The following is a 14,713-nucleotide window of genomic DNA, read 5'->3' as shown; positions in this document are numbered from 1 at the left end:
GTTTCGTATATCGGCACGGTTATCCCTGATGAGCGCAGCAGCATGCACAATATGGACAGACCTATCTTTCCCTTCCCCACCGTACTTCACATCACAGCGGAACTCTCCGTTTAGTTTAAGTTACAATGCTTGTATTACGGTACAAGCAACTCCAAAACCTGATTCACAATGCAACGTGTAGATTTGTATAAATAACTTTCATACTAACGACAATCAGACCATCCAGAAATGTTGTAAAAATAAGTTTTTGGTGGTGTCATCTGGAAGAAAATAGTTGAAACTATCTTCAAATAATACCCGAACATATGATATTTTATTTTTCACTCTTTAACATTGAGTTTTAGTTCTTTCCCACTTTCTTTTCTCCTATTTTTCATTCTGCGGAAATAGATCAAAACTAAATTTGTTATTGACAATTTATATCGTATTTATTATAATCTAAAGAAATTCTCTGTTCGGTATTGACATTTTCTTCAATACTCAGAGTCCGTTGCATTTGAAAAGAAAAATTGTAATTTCTTACTCTGTATTTATACTTATAGTCAAATAAATACCTCATTAGCTTTAAAAAAGTGATTACGCTGGCAGGTCTGTTGCGTAAATCTTTACGTATGTCTCACTCTTTTTATCCCACACTGCAGGCCTATTTTTCAATAGGTAGCCTATATTAGCAAGTTAACATCGGGATTAAAAATAATAATTTGAGAAAATAGGAACCTGTGTTTGTATGAATTGGAAGCAATCAACTGGCATGTATGAAGTCTTGTATGCTGCAATACCCATAATGCGACCGGCCAATTCGTGCCATGTGTTTACATTTGATGTACACTTTCCCTTTCATCCATGCCCACACATAAAAATTGACAGGATTAGGTCTGGGATCTCGATGACTAATAATGCATGTGACCGCGGTCGAGCCTTTGTTCGGGGAACACGAGTTTTAAATGATGTGTCACCTGTTGGCTAAAATATACAGGGGCTCCGTCATGCTGGAAGAACGTCCCAAGACTTCTACCAAAGGGAAATAAAGGGAGATGTTCCTGTACACCTACTGTATTACGATCAGTGCTGCTTTCAGACGATCACAGAAGAGTGACACCTACTATTACTTTTGCGACCATTTTCTTGTTCCTTGATATCATTTGTAGGACTTGTTATGCGTAACATTCAAAAAGCTTAACTCCACATCCATTGAAAATTGGACACTTGATTATATGAACTTTTTTTACCCAGAATAGACCATACTTCCAGCCTCTCAAATATTTACTATTCGTTCGGAATTACCCTGTATATAGAACTGGCAGAGTAAATTGCGGACTACTGTGAACTGTTTAGGTATGCTACTCTTTCTGAAGTGAAGTGAGTGGAATTAATATGTTTTTTACCAAATGCTATGAGTAGTACACATAATAGTCAACTGGAAAATCCAGAATACCAAAATTTCACTTGCTAATCAGAGAAAGGTTTCATTTTTTGTGCACGGTAGGAGAACACTGAAAGGATCGGCCCTCGCTTTTTGGCGCGTAAAGATAACAACCAGTACAGAATATCAGAAAAGTATATCCTTCACATACTCCTTCTCTCGAGACGTTATTCGCAAATATGTGAGCTTCAAAATGAACCAAGCTTCTTCTGTTCAATCACTTTAGAAAGAAACAATTAACGGGTTTTCTTTTATTTATTGTTGATGTTTACAGGATGAACCGTAAGTAATGTCATTAATTCCAGGGGATTATTCTTTAACATATTTCCAACAAATGTTTAATATAATTTTGCTAGTTTCTAGCTCCTTTTCAAGATAAAATTGTTTTATATGATATATTTTGTCATAACGTGTTTTGGGAAAGACATTGATAAAATTCCCAATATGCTCAATAAATTTAAGAGAGCAATATATTATGATAATAAATGATTGAAAGAATTTCAGTTCTGTACTTTATATGTGCAGAAATTTCATTTCGTTTTGCGAAGGGATTTTAAAAAGTTACATTCGTTCGGATCCAATTTATGCATATTTAAAGGATAAAACTTTAATGCCTTCAATTGTTTATTATCATAATACACTTCTCTCTTAAAATGACTGAACATATTACGAATTCAATCAATGGCTTTCCCAAAATACGCTATGAAATGTTTCATATACAACAATTTTTATCTCTAAAAGGAGGCAAAAACGAGCTAATTGTATGAAACATTTTGTTTGAAATATTTAAAAGAATAACTTAATGATATTAATAGAATTACGTACGGTTCGCCCTGGTTCTCCCATTCATTTTGAGCACTCTAAATACCTTCGTACGCAAGGACTATATTAAAAATTATTTTATTTCGCTGAATACCGATGACTGAGTGAGTGATCTGCGCTACATTTGTATAATTTCCCCCTATTAGTTGTACACCTGTTGGATGAACCAATATTTCATTTGGTTCTTGCGCACCTACAAAGTTATTTAGGGTGGTCAAGATAAATGGAACAGCCTGTATATACAGAGTGATTCAAAACCTCTGCGACAAACATTGAGGAGTGATAGATTTAACTATAAGGAAACCTTTTTGTTAAACAACCTATGTTTTTTGACGCGTCGTTTCGAAGTTACCGTTGAAAATGTTTTTGCGCGGGCGTATGTCAATGTATGCGAATGTGTGCACCCCTGTTTGTTTGTTGAGATGTTTGTAAGAGACGAGAAGGGTTGTTGTTGTTGTTTGTTTATGTTTAATGTTCAATACCTTTTCCTTTCATCCCAGGTGGTGGCAGGATTTTTTCTCGTTGCCAAACTTTCAGAACGGCCCCGAGCTTCACTCAGCCTCCTATAAAATTGAGTACCGGGTCTTTCCCGGGGGTAAAAGGGGGTCAGAGCGTGGTGCCGACCACACCACCTCATTCTAGTGCCGAGGTCGTGGAAAGCATGAGGCTCTACCTCCATACCCCCCAAGTGCCTTCATGGCATGTTACGGGGATACCTTTTACCTTTTCCTTTCAGTTCAGTCTAATCATCAATCGGCGGGGTGAATTGACATGTATTCGATATGGTGTTGTTAGCAGAAGAGGAGATGATACTATGGGATATGCTACTGGAGCTAAATGACAGTTGTGAGCAGTATGGAATGAAGATAAATGCAAACAAGACGAAGACCATGGTCACAGGAAGGAAAGTAAAGAAGATAAACTTGCGAATTATCAATGAGACAGTAGAGCAAGTGGACAGCTTCAAATACTTACGGTGTACTATAAGCAATAACATGAGCTGCTGGAAGGAAGTCAAAAGGAGAATATCAATGGCAAATGAAGCTTTTAATAGACAAGGAGCACCTTCTACGGACATCTAGAGAAAGAACTACGGAAGAAACTAGTGTAGTGCTTTGTGTGGAATATGCCACTGTATGGGGCAGAAAGATGGACATTACGATGAAGTGAAGAAAACCGACTCGAAGCATTTGAAATGTTGATATGGAGATGGATGGAGCATATGAAATGGACAGAGAGAATAAGAAGCGACGCTGTGTTGGAAAGAGTGAGTGAAGAAAGATTGATTCTGAAAGTGATCAGAAAGAGGAAAAGGAATTGGTCACTAGTTGAGAAGAAAACTGCATTCTGAAGGATGCACTGGAAGGAATGGTGAACGGGAGAAAAGTTCGGGACAGAAGAAGATATCAGATGAAAGACGACATTAAGATATGTGGATCATGTGCGGAGACTAAGAGAAAGGCAGAAAATAGGAAAGACTGGAGAATGCTGGGTTTGCAGTGAAAGACCTGACCTTGGGCAGAACACTATGAATGAATGAATATACCTATACATAAAACTAACGTATACTTAAAGATAACACAAACAACCAGGCCATACAAACCATGTAACAATTAATAACCAAGGGAAAACGCCTTGCTGGATTCGGGAATCGAGCCCGAAACCTCTAAGTTAGGAGTTGGGACCTAATTACTACACCAACAACCTGTGCTGGAACACAGCTGTATTCTTAAAATTATTATTTCTAAAAACACTCTAGTCTAACAGTTTGGGTTATGTGACAAATTGTTACATATAGCAAACTGTACGACACTAAAAGAATTCTTTGTGTATCATGGTTTGCGGAAGCAAAGACATTCAACTGTATATGACGTTACTGCAGACCTCATCTACTGCATTACGTTTATAAAGGGAAAAATAAAAATTTCATACAGCAATCGAGTCTGCAGGTTTTGCACTTATTGTTTCCTCCATCTTTTTTTTTTTTTACCGTAACGGATATGAATGTAGGAAAACTGTTGGACTATAATACAAGTAATGCAGAGTATTGAGAGCGCATAGAAAACCGATGGCAATCACAGATGTGCAGTTGGGTTACTCTCTCTGTTTCGTTTTAACCTAGTAAATGGAAATTCTATCATAATGACGTCGGAAATGATGCACAAATCCTGCATTAACTGCCACTATGATCCGTTGCTGCATGTGCGGTCATTTGCAGATCCTGTACTCCACATCATGTCACAGAGAATCTTCATTTCTGTTTCATATAACCTCATGCAGGTGGAGATAGGAATTTACATAGATCTCCCTACACAGAGAAAAACCAACTAAAGCTTTCGAAGAAAAAGATTTAGAGAGTCTAAGCAGGCTTCCAATAGACAATCGAGTAGTAAGATGGATATAAAAATTCTTAGAAAACAGGACCCAGAAGGTCAGACTAGAAAAGAAATGTCGGAACTAAGAAATGTAACTTCAGCAGTTCCTGAAGCGGCGGTTCTTGCATTTCTATATATATATATATATATATATATATATATATATATATATATATATATAAACGATATAAATAGAAATACTACCTCCCAAGTAAGGTTATTCGCGGATAACTGTATAATATATACAGAGTGTAAAGGGTAGGCTATAAGTGCCTTCCTTTTCACAGTCGTCGTGGGACGGTCAACAGGATCAGAAAATGTCCATACAACAAAGAGTCAAAACTTGATAATTTTCCCTGAAAAAAAAAACATTATTTTCTTATTTTATTTGCTTTATACTGCTTATATCGTTAGTAAACTTACAAAAACAATTACATCAGTCGGTATATCTAGCATAGCAAAAGATTAATGTTAATTTAAATAAATATTACGTTTTCGTGAAATTAAATAATAACATGGCAACGTGTTGAGGAGGAAGTACACTGCACAGACGTACGTACATGTCAGCTGAGTTCTCCCTGCTTATAAGTCTACTGCCGAGCGGATGACAGTTCAGTGCCAGGTATTCGATAAACAACTTAATGATAATAAAAATGCTAATAATAATAATAATAATAATAATAATAATAATAATAATAATAGTAATAATAATAATAATCATCATCATCATCATCATTTTCCTCTGATTTCAGCAACACGCATAATCAAATTGGAAAAATCATAGATTAGACCAGTGGTTGCCAAACACCACGAAATTGTGACGTAATAGAAATGCAACCCGCACACCACTATCGCAGGGAAAGGGGTGGAGTGGGAATCTCCTCAGGTAATGCAGCGAATAACAGTGCATAGACAGTCTATGCCCGGAAAACAAAAACAATATATGTACTGTAATATTCTTATACTTATTAACTACACACACTTTTTCCGTGTTAACTTTTATCCTCCTATTCATTATTTTTGTATTATTAATCAAATAAAATATATTTTCTTATTTACAATAAAAAGAACGTGTACTTTACATGAGCAGATATTTGAAATTAGAAAAACGCACCAGGCTGGTCACGAAGTTGTAAATTACACTAAAAACGTCGAAGTATTTTATCCCGATTAAGGGGAGTCTGTACTGCCTACCCCAGCAATGTAAATTTAATCTAATTTAGGTGCACTTTTCTGAGGACTTATATAAGATACACATTTGAAATTTTTAGGGGTTATTCTTCAAGTATTATTGTATGTAACAGGCTAAAATTACGGTCTTTATCTTTTATTACTCTGCTTTACATTGATGGGATGGCAGTATAGACTCCCCTTAAGACATAGAAGTCGATACTTTTTATTGTCCGTTTATTAATAAAATATTCAGTTTACAGGTAAGGGCGTGGTAGTCTTTATATCAAGAAGAATAATGACAACGCACTTTGTTCTTTTATACTTCATTAAACATTTTACAACAAATTAGGTATCTCATATTTTTGCCATCTGCACAAAAGAAATACTTTTGTTCCCATGCTCCTTAAAATTAAGTTTTTACATATTATCTGTTGTCTGTTTTGGAAAAGACATCGAAACATAATATCCTACACACTTGTAACATTACATGTGTACGTCCGCTGCTGATAAATGTCTTGTCTTATATCAAAGTGAAGGCTTTAAACAGAGGGTGGGGGGTATGATGCGATGGTTACGCTTGAGTGGAGGCAGGGGCATGTGTCGCGACACAGCTTTTGGCGATCACTGGATTAAACACTGACAAAAGCGTTTAATTTTTTTAAATATTATTATTACCACAACTCTGTTCCAGTTCTTGAAATATAAGAACTGTTGTATACTAGGATAAAAATTAATGTCAGATAAGACAGTACAAACGAAAAAGAACGTAATATATCGCTGGCAAAATGCAAAACCTCGTAAAAATTTTTATGAATGCAATGCAACTGTTGTGTGTTAAATTTGCTTCACGTAAGAACAGGAGTACAATTGATACAATATACCAAAGCCATTTAACACAATTTTATTAATCATACTTTTGTTCATATATGACGCCAATTTAACAAGAGAAGTTGTATTGTATTCCTAAAAATTTCGTTGTCAGGACTTACGAGGTTTTGGACTTTAGTCAGCGATATTGTGAATGCTACTCTTACATCTGCTGCAAATCCTAAAGAGGCAGAAGATAATATTGCACGCATAAGTATGAAGCACTGAAAATTGAATAGAGAAGAAATTCAGATGTTTATAAATTACATGATTTTAGTCATTTTATCTGCTACAGGAGTAGTAATACGAAAGTAACTTAAAATACAACTATCAAAATTATCCATAGAAATAAATTTCTTGCTTCAGACGCGAAAAACCTTAGTGTCGTAGATTTACCAAACTAGAAGGAATTTCCTTAGGCTTATGTTACATATGTACTGTACGTACACAGATACATAGGCTTGCTTCCATACACGCATATATACGTACACAGTACTGTACGTGCATATATACATACATACCGTACTGTTCATATATATACTCATATTTATTTACTGTAGAGATATATAATTAAAATTTTGAGCGAGTTTTGATGGGAGTCTACCTGTATGTAGGCAGCAATTTCGCACGACTGTCCACAAGTAGCATATATATATATATATATATATATATATATATATATATATATATATATATAGGGTCTCTTGTTTACTGGACATGCGCAGTGTGTTGTAAGCGAAACATGTAACAAGGGAGCTCCAAATTTTATTTCCATATCTGTACATATACACTGTACTGCACATACCTATATACATACACGCCGTACTATAAGTAAATACATACATACATACATACCTACATACATACATACATACATACATACATACATACATACATACATATTTAGGATATGTATAGCCGTAAAAAAATTTGATTTCCTGTTGCGTGAATTTGTCTAAAATGTACTTCGGGCAGCGTCTGGTTTACACAACTAGGGAAAGGATGTTTATTTTGCACCTAATTTGCGCCTAGAATATGTTTTTGTTATAGATCAGTCATAAGTGTCATAACATGATACATAAATTGACAGAAAAAGCAACATATAAACAAAACAAAAGAAAACCAGAGTGGAGACTTGCATAAGAAATCCGTTCACGTCTAAACCTAAGCTCTTACGAAATCAATCGAATTTTTCCGAAAGGGATTTAGCGTATGACAGCCAATCATTATTTGTCTAAGATTGTGCAAACACACATGGCAGCTAGTCATTATTTGTCTAAGATTATACATACACACATGGCACCCAGTCATTATTTGTCTAAGATTATACATACACACATGGCACCCAGTCGTTATTTATCTAAGATTATACATACACACATGACAGCCAGTCATTATTTGTCTAAGATTATGCATACACACATGGCACCCAGTCATTATTTATCTAAGATTATACATACACACATGACAGCCAGTCATTATTTGTCTAAGATTATGTATACACACACGGCAGCCAATCATTAATTGTCTAAGATTATACATACACACATTGCAGCCAGTAATTATTTGTCTAACAAGTAAGGCTATACAAACATACACATGGCAAAGTGTCATTACTATTTATATATACACACATGACAGCGAATCATTGTCTAAGATTATAAATACACACCACTGATGTCACATTCTCAAAATTACTGAGTGTCGATAACTATCACTGATACTATGTAGCCTATATAACAACTACAGTCCATTAAGAGTCATGAGTAATTGAATGGAACAATATGATTTTGTCCACATGCATTAATTACCTAGATAATATCATTCATGACTAAAGTTAAAAGGGAAGCTTTTTATTTGTTTGTGCGTTCGTTCGTTCATATATAAATTATTCCTTTATGCACTCACTGTATGGATTACATACAACAAACCCCAATGTCATTTGTTGCAAATGTCACATCTATACAGCATACAGCCGTATTCCTGATACTATAGCTTAAGTTACCTCACACTCTTATTTTTAGCTCAAGTTTCTACAGCTGCATAATATTAAGGAAAACTCTCGGAGAGCTTCATAAACTGTTTCGCAAAATTGCAGTCGAGCTTCCTTGTCGCAGAATGGGGAGGGGGTACTATGTTGCAACACATGCTGACTGCAAGCCTTCATTACAGCAGCGCAAACGTCCCTGAAAATAGCTCCAAAGTCTAGCAAAGTGTTACAGAACGTTCAATAAACATTACCACGTTTGAAAATGAATGACCTTGGTTTTATATGCCTACTTTTTATACTACAAAACCCCTTATGTGTCTCTCTCTACATGTATGCTTTCGGTGGTTGTAGTGCTCAACACGCTATGACGTTATGTAATGTTGCGTTTAATTTGCTCAAGTACCTTTGAGCTGCAATATAAACATTTTGTAATATGTGCTTACTTGTGGGACTCAAAGGTAATTTTTACCTCTTCGGATGTAGGATGAGGTAGAGTACATATTTGCAAAACGACGATGCAAGTGTTTTTATGATGTGCAAGAGTGTGCAGAAGTGCTTCTGACACACTTAAACATGTGGAAAGTTCCAGTAGGATTCACGGATTGATAGCACTTCATATATACAGAAATATATGTCGCAGAAAAGTAAAGCCTTAAAAGACCCAGTACTCCCTAGTTACGACAGCTATACTTCCGGATAATATTCTGAATATGTATGTACGGGTAGAAATTATCTTACTTGGAATAATACACAAAACATCAACTCAATTAAGAGGAACGAGTCGGTTGTGAGGAGGGGAAATCACTCATTTACAACCGTAACAAAGGTGAAGGTTTTATCAATAGTGTTTCGTATGAAAAGCAGGCCTTTTCTAAACATCGTAAAATAAAATTAATTAATACATTCCTAGTTGTACTTCGCAACCTAAACAATGATTTTACCCTTAGCAATTCATTAAAATTTTAATTACATATTGCAAAATTTTAATCGCCCTGTCCTTGGAGCGTTGGACGATCCCACCTACCTGCAATCTATTTCCATGACACGTTTGGGACGGTTGCAAAAACAGCATTCTATTTCTAATTTTATGCAAACTTGAGATTGCCAGGTAATTGTAAGTCATAACCTGTTATAATTAAGAGTGTTGGTTCTTAAATTAAAGATATAATCAAGAGAACTATCAATGTAATATATTTTGCAAATTAAAGACGAATTTGGACCATATTAAAACGAAACGTATTTAAAATATTCTATTACACTTACTTCTCAGTCTTATATTCTTCAAATTTGTTTATTAACCTCCCTTCTCTTTCTTTGGAGCATTTCCTTTCCTTTTAACAACAATTCTTAGTACTTCTAAAGAAATTTCCTCTGTTGTAATGGGTTCATAATATGCTTTCCACACACACACAGACACACACACACACACACACACACAAACAAACACAAACACACAAAAAACACACACACATACAAAAACACACACACACACAAAAACACACACACACACACACAAAACACACACACATATACACACACAATTTTCGAACGTTTTGAGTCACTATACATCACTTCATTACAATTATTTGTTTATAATCTCATAAGCCATGGATGTCCAAACGCCTTTAGGACCAGGAGATATTGCACGTCAAGCATGCTCTGCTAAGGTAAACAACTTTCCGTATAAAATAGGAAAAACGACCTAAAGTATATGCGCTGCGGGTTGCTTACGCCAGGGGTTACATTGTACGAGTTACAATTGGACATCTATGTCATAAGCGCTGAGGGATAAGTTCACAAATCGTTTCTCTATTTGATAGGACTAATAATGGAAATATTCAAAATTTGTAAATTATTGAATAGAAGCATGAGTAAGTACCAGAGGAAACCTGACTCGAACTCCATAATATTTGATCATATCATCATACACCGAGCATAAAATTAGGCCATCTGTTAACCTGTTCCGGGACCCAGATATCATTATCATACGAGAGAGTTGGGAGGACAAGAATTTTATACACTTTCAGTGAACACTGTACCAGATTGCATAATATTTACCTCCACAATATCACTTCGACTCGAATGATTTTTACTTTTGGTCCTTTAATAGCAGTATTCGATAAACTAATCGTTCTGTATCTTTTTGTTGAAATTCTGGTACCTATATAATTTAATCCATGTCCATTAATATCAATGCATTTCATTCAGATTTCATGAACGAAGATGAGATAACACTATGACAATATTGTAATGACTAGAGTTAAGAAAACATAAACTATTTGACTAAAATTACCCCACAAACGCTTTACTCATGGCTGAATGGACCAATCTCGGTTAGGAACGTTTAAGAAATAGCTATCAGTTAACCATGTATTATGTTGTTTGTCTGTGGCACCAAGCTCAGTTACGAGTTAAACGTCGCTAATCATGATAATTTACTAACCTGTCGTGTGAGAGCGGTTAAGTAGCTAACCGTGGCAGTGAATCAAAGATGGAGTATGATAATAGAGGTGTCAGCAATTACATGTTACTTGATACGGTATAGGCTACTCTAATGACACGTGACAGAATAAGATGACTACAATAACCGTATGTAGTACAAGAGAGTTACTGACCAGTCGGTGTGAGTGACTGATTAATTTCTACGGAGAGGAATATTGAAGAAATAAACACGCGGCAACTAACCGCGGTTTCGTAACCAAGGGAAGTTGATATTGTATCGGTTTATATTCTTATTAGTTAACCATGGGTATCTAACCACGCATTTTAACCGAGATTGGTGCTCTCGGCCATCAGTATTGCAATATGTTACGTAAATAAACTGACAATAATTACAAACGTTATTCAGCGTAGAAAATCAAAGTGAGCGAGAAATAGTCAATAAATTTAGCCTGGAACCGTCTATCAGCGGCAGAATTATACTGTGTGCTTTAAATCTACGACACGAAAGACACAGCTTTACTTCCATATACAAGAAACGTGCTTAACATGTAATCGCTTTCTAAAATGCATCGTCCTATGCAGTATTTGAACCCGCGAACATCGTATCCAGCACCTAGCGTTGTAACCCGGAAACTACCGAGAATAACTTGATTCAGTGCAAATCTATGCCTAATTTCTGCTGGTATAAACCATAGTCTAGTATATACAGTCACGAAACTCAATACGTAGTAAATATGCATCCATAGATAGTTGCTCACTACTAGGATTGCTAATATCGCCTCATTACAGGCAATGCGAAATAGTACCGGCACAATCCATTGTTTCTAGCACCCTCACAACTCAAGCTTCATGACTGTATATAGTACACTATAGTATGAACTATAAAATGAATTGTTATTTTTGAGACAAGTTCGTAAAGGTTCTCTTTTTGGCACGAATTTCACAAACCACGAGGGCCAAGAGGATGACTTTACGAATGTGTCATACAAAGTTCTTTCTACGGTAGCACAAATTTATATTAAATAAGTATTTCAAGTTTGAGAGTTTATAAGATCACAATGTAATGGCCATCTAAACTCAGAACAATTAAGAAGCTAGTATCCATGAGATGGCAGCCTGTTTATTCATGTTCACGATTTCATGGCCAACTAAACTGGCATTAGAATCGACAAAGCGGTAAGAAAGAGTTGAACCAGCGAATAGGGATTATATAGAATGGACACTGAGCGAATTTTCGTGTGCTTTGTTTCTCTGTGCTCCGGTATTTTTTAGGTTTCACTTTCAAGCGCTAGACAGAGGTTAGTGTAACCGAGCACACGCTAAAAAAATAATTATTGAGAGTAGAGTTGAGACACATGATCCAAACATCGCTTACCTTATTGCATAATCCAGTAACGCTTTGCTTCAAATAAATTCAAGTTAACAGCTTTTTCTTATTTCTCAGTGACAAACTAGTTATAATAATAATTTTTCATATTTTAGATATAATAAATTATATTACAAAATAATATAATACATTATAAAATTATGTATTCGTTTAATATTTGTATACAATATAGGCCTAATATAGGTATATGGTTTTACTTCTCATAGGTGTTTTGTTTTTCCATTTTCAGCGCTATCAAATCATAATAATAATAATAATAATAATAATAATAATAATAATAATAATAATAATAATAATAATCCGTGGCGCTACAGCCCTTGAAGGGCCTAGACCGACCAGCCGGCTGCTGGTCTCACGCCCACATACCGAAGCAGAGGTGGACGATCATCCAACCAGAATGGAGGTATCGTATGGTTAGCACGATGATCCCCCCAGCCGTATCAAATCATTACATATTTTAATTATTGTTGTTGGGGTCAACGTCTCAACTCTCATTATAAAGGAATTCTAGAGTCTAGACCAGCGTTGTCAGACACAGCCTAAACGGAGCGGAGCGCTCCACTATAACTCGTTGCGTGCTCCGGTGCTTCCACAGACATAAGCAAGTTTACGCTCCGACTGGACGTCTCTAGCACCACAACCGGTTTCGGAGCTTACAACTCTGACACTACTGGTCTAGACATTACAGTTAATGACGGATTTATTATTTCACTAGCCGTACCCGTGCGCTCCGCTGCACCCGTTAGAAATAAATATAAAGTAATTACATAATTAAAATAGGACATTTGATCCAGGGAATATTCGTGTTTGATAGAAGGATAAATCGTTTAATATGTTACTTAATTTAAATTATATTTAAAAAATTAAAATGGAATCATCTTGGTCCAGAGAGCACTCATTTGGTGCAATGACAATTCCTTTAATATGTTTCTTGAATAATTTCGAGGGAAAAATTGTTCCGGGGCCGGGTATCGAACCCGGGACCTTTGGTTAAACGTACCAACGCTCTCCCACTGAGCTACCCGGGAACTCTACCCGACACCGATCCAATTTTTCCCTCTATATCCACAGACCTCAAAGTGGGCTGACAACCGTCAAGCAACCAACATTTGAGTGCACACTAACTCTGTGTGACTTTAAATTGTGGTTTTCTGTTACGTACAGTGACGTGTATTATGCAAATTAAGCTTTCAGGAATAACTCCCTGTAAAGTTAATTTGAATAATTTCGAGGGAAAAATTGTTCCGGGGCCGGGTATCGAACCCGGGACCTTTGGTTAAACGTACCAACGCTCTCCCAGACGGTTGTCAGCCCACTTTGACGTCTGTGGATATAGAGGGAAAAATTGGATCGGTGTCGGGTAGAGTTCCCGGGTAGCTCAGTGGGAGAGCGTTGGTACAAAAGTTAAAATTAAGTTATTACCATAATTCAATGGAAACATGGCGCTTGGCCCACTATGGTTCTGAACCCTTCAAATAACTTAAATAACTTAAATTATATTATATTATATTATATTATATTATATTATATTATATTATATTATATTATATTATATAAAAAGTGTGTTGATAACGGATGTATCCCGATAAGTAAGTTTTCAATTTGTTATGGGGGCTCTTGAATCTCAGGAGGAACAAATTTTATTTTACAACAGGGCAACATAATCTGCTTGGCTCATTACCCAAATTTTTTGCATTGCATTTAATGCATATGTATTTTATGTATTTTAACTCGATTCAAATGTGCATAGTTAAAATTTGGATTATAAAATAATGAAATGCTAAGCTAACATATTATTACTGCATACTAAATCAATACACTCTCGTTGTTCGTTAATTCTCTGAGATATACATTATTTTAAGAAATACAGGAAACGAATACACAGAATAGCCTATCAAGTTTTCTGTGCATAAGAAGCTATTTTAATCTTACCTGTCCTCAATTCACTCAGAAGTTACTGTAATAACATTATAGCATTATATCCATAGAGAGAAACTACACTTTCCAATGGTGAAATAATAATTAATTATACAAATCGGTTAATTTAGCTTCCGATATTGCTTCATACGAACACAGAAACATTTTCTGTAGGCTATGATTCATAGCGTTCGATTGTTGTTGACCAAGACCCCTTATAGACGAAGTCATTTGTTTATTTCATTACACGGCCTTAGATGGCTGTTATTTTAATTTTAAAATTCATTTATCTCATTAAATATCAGTCCTATCAAAAT

Source organism: Periplaneta americana, chromosome 17 (genome assembly GCF_040183065.1).
Source record: "Periplaneta americana isolate PAMFEO1 chromosome 17, P.americana_PAMFEO1_priV1, whole genome shotgun sequence".
Taxonomy (NCBI): Eukaryota; Metazoa; Arthropoda; class Insecta; order Blattodea; family Blattidae; genus Periplaneta; species Periplaneta americana.
This window is presented reverse-complemented; position numbering follows the sequence as displayed.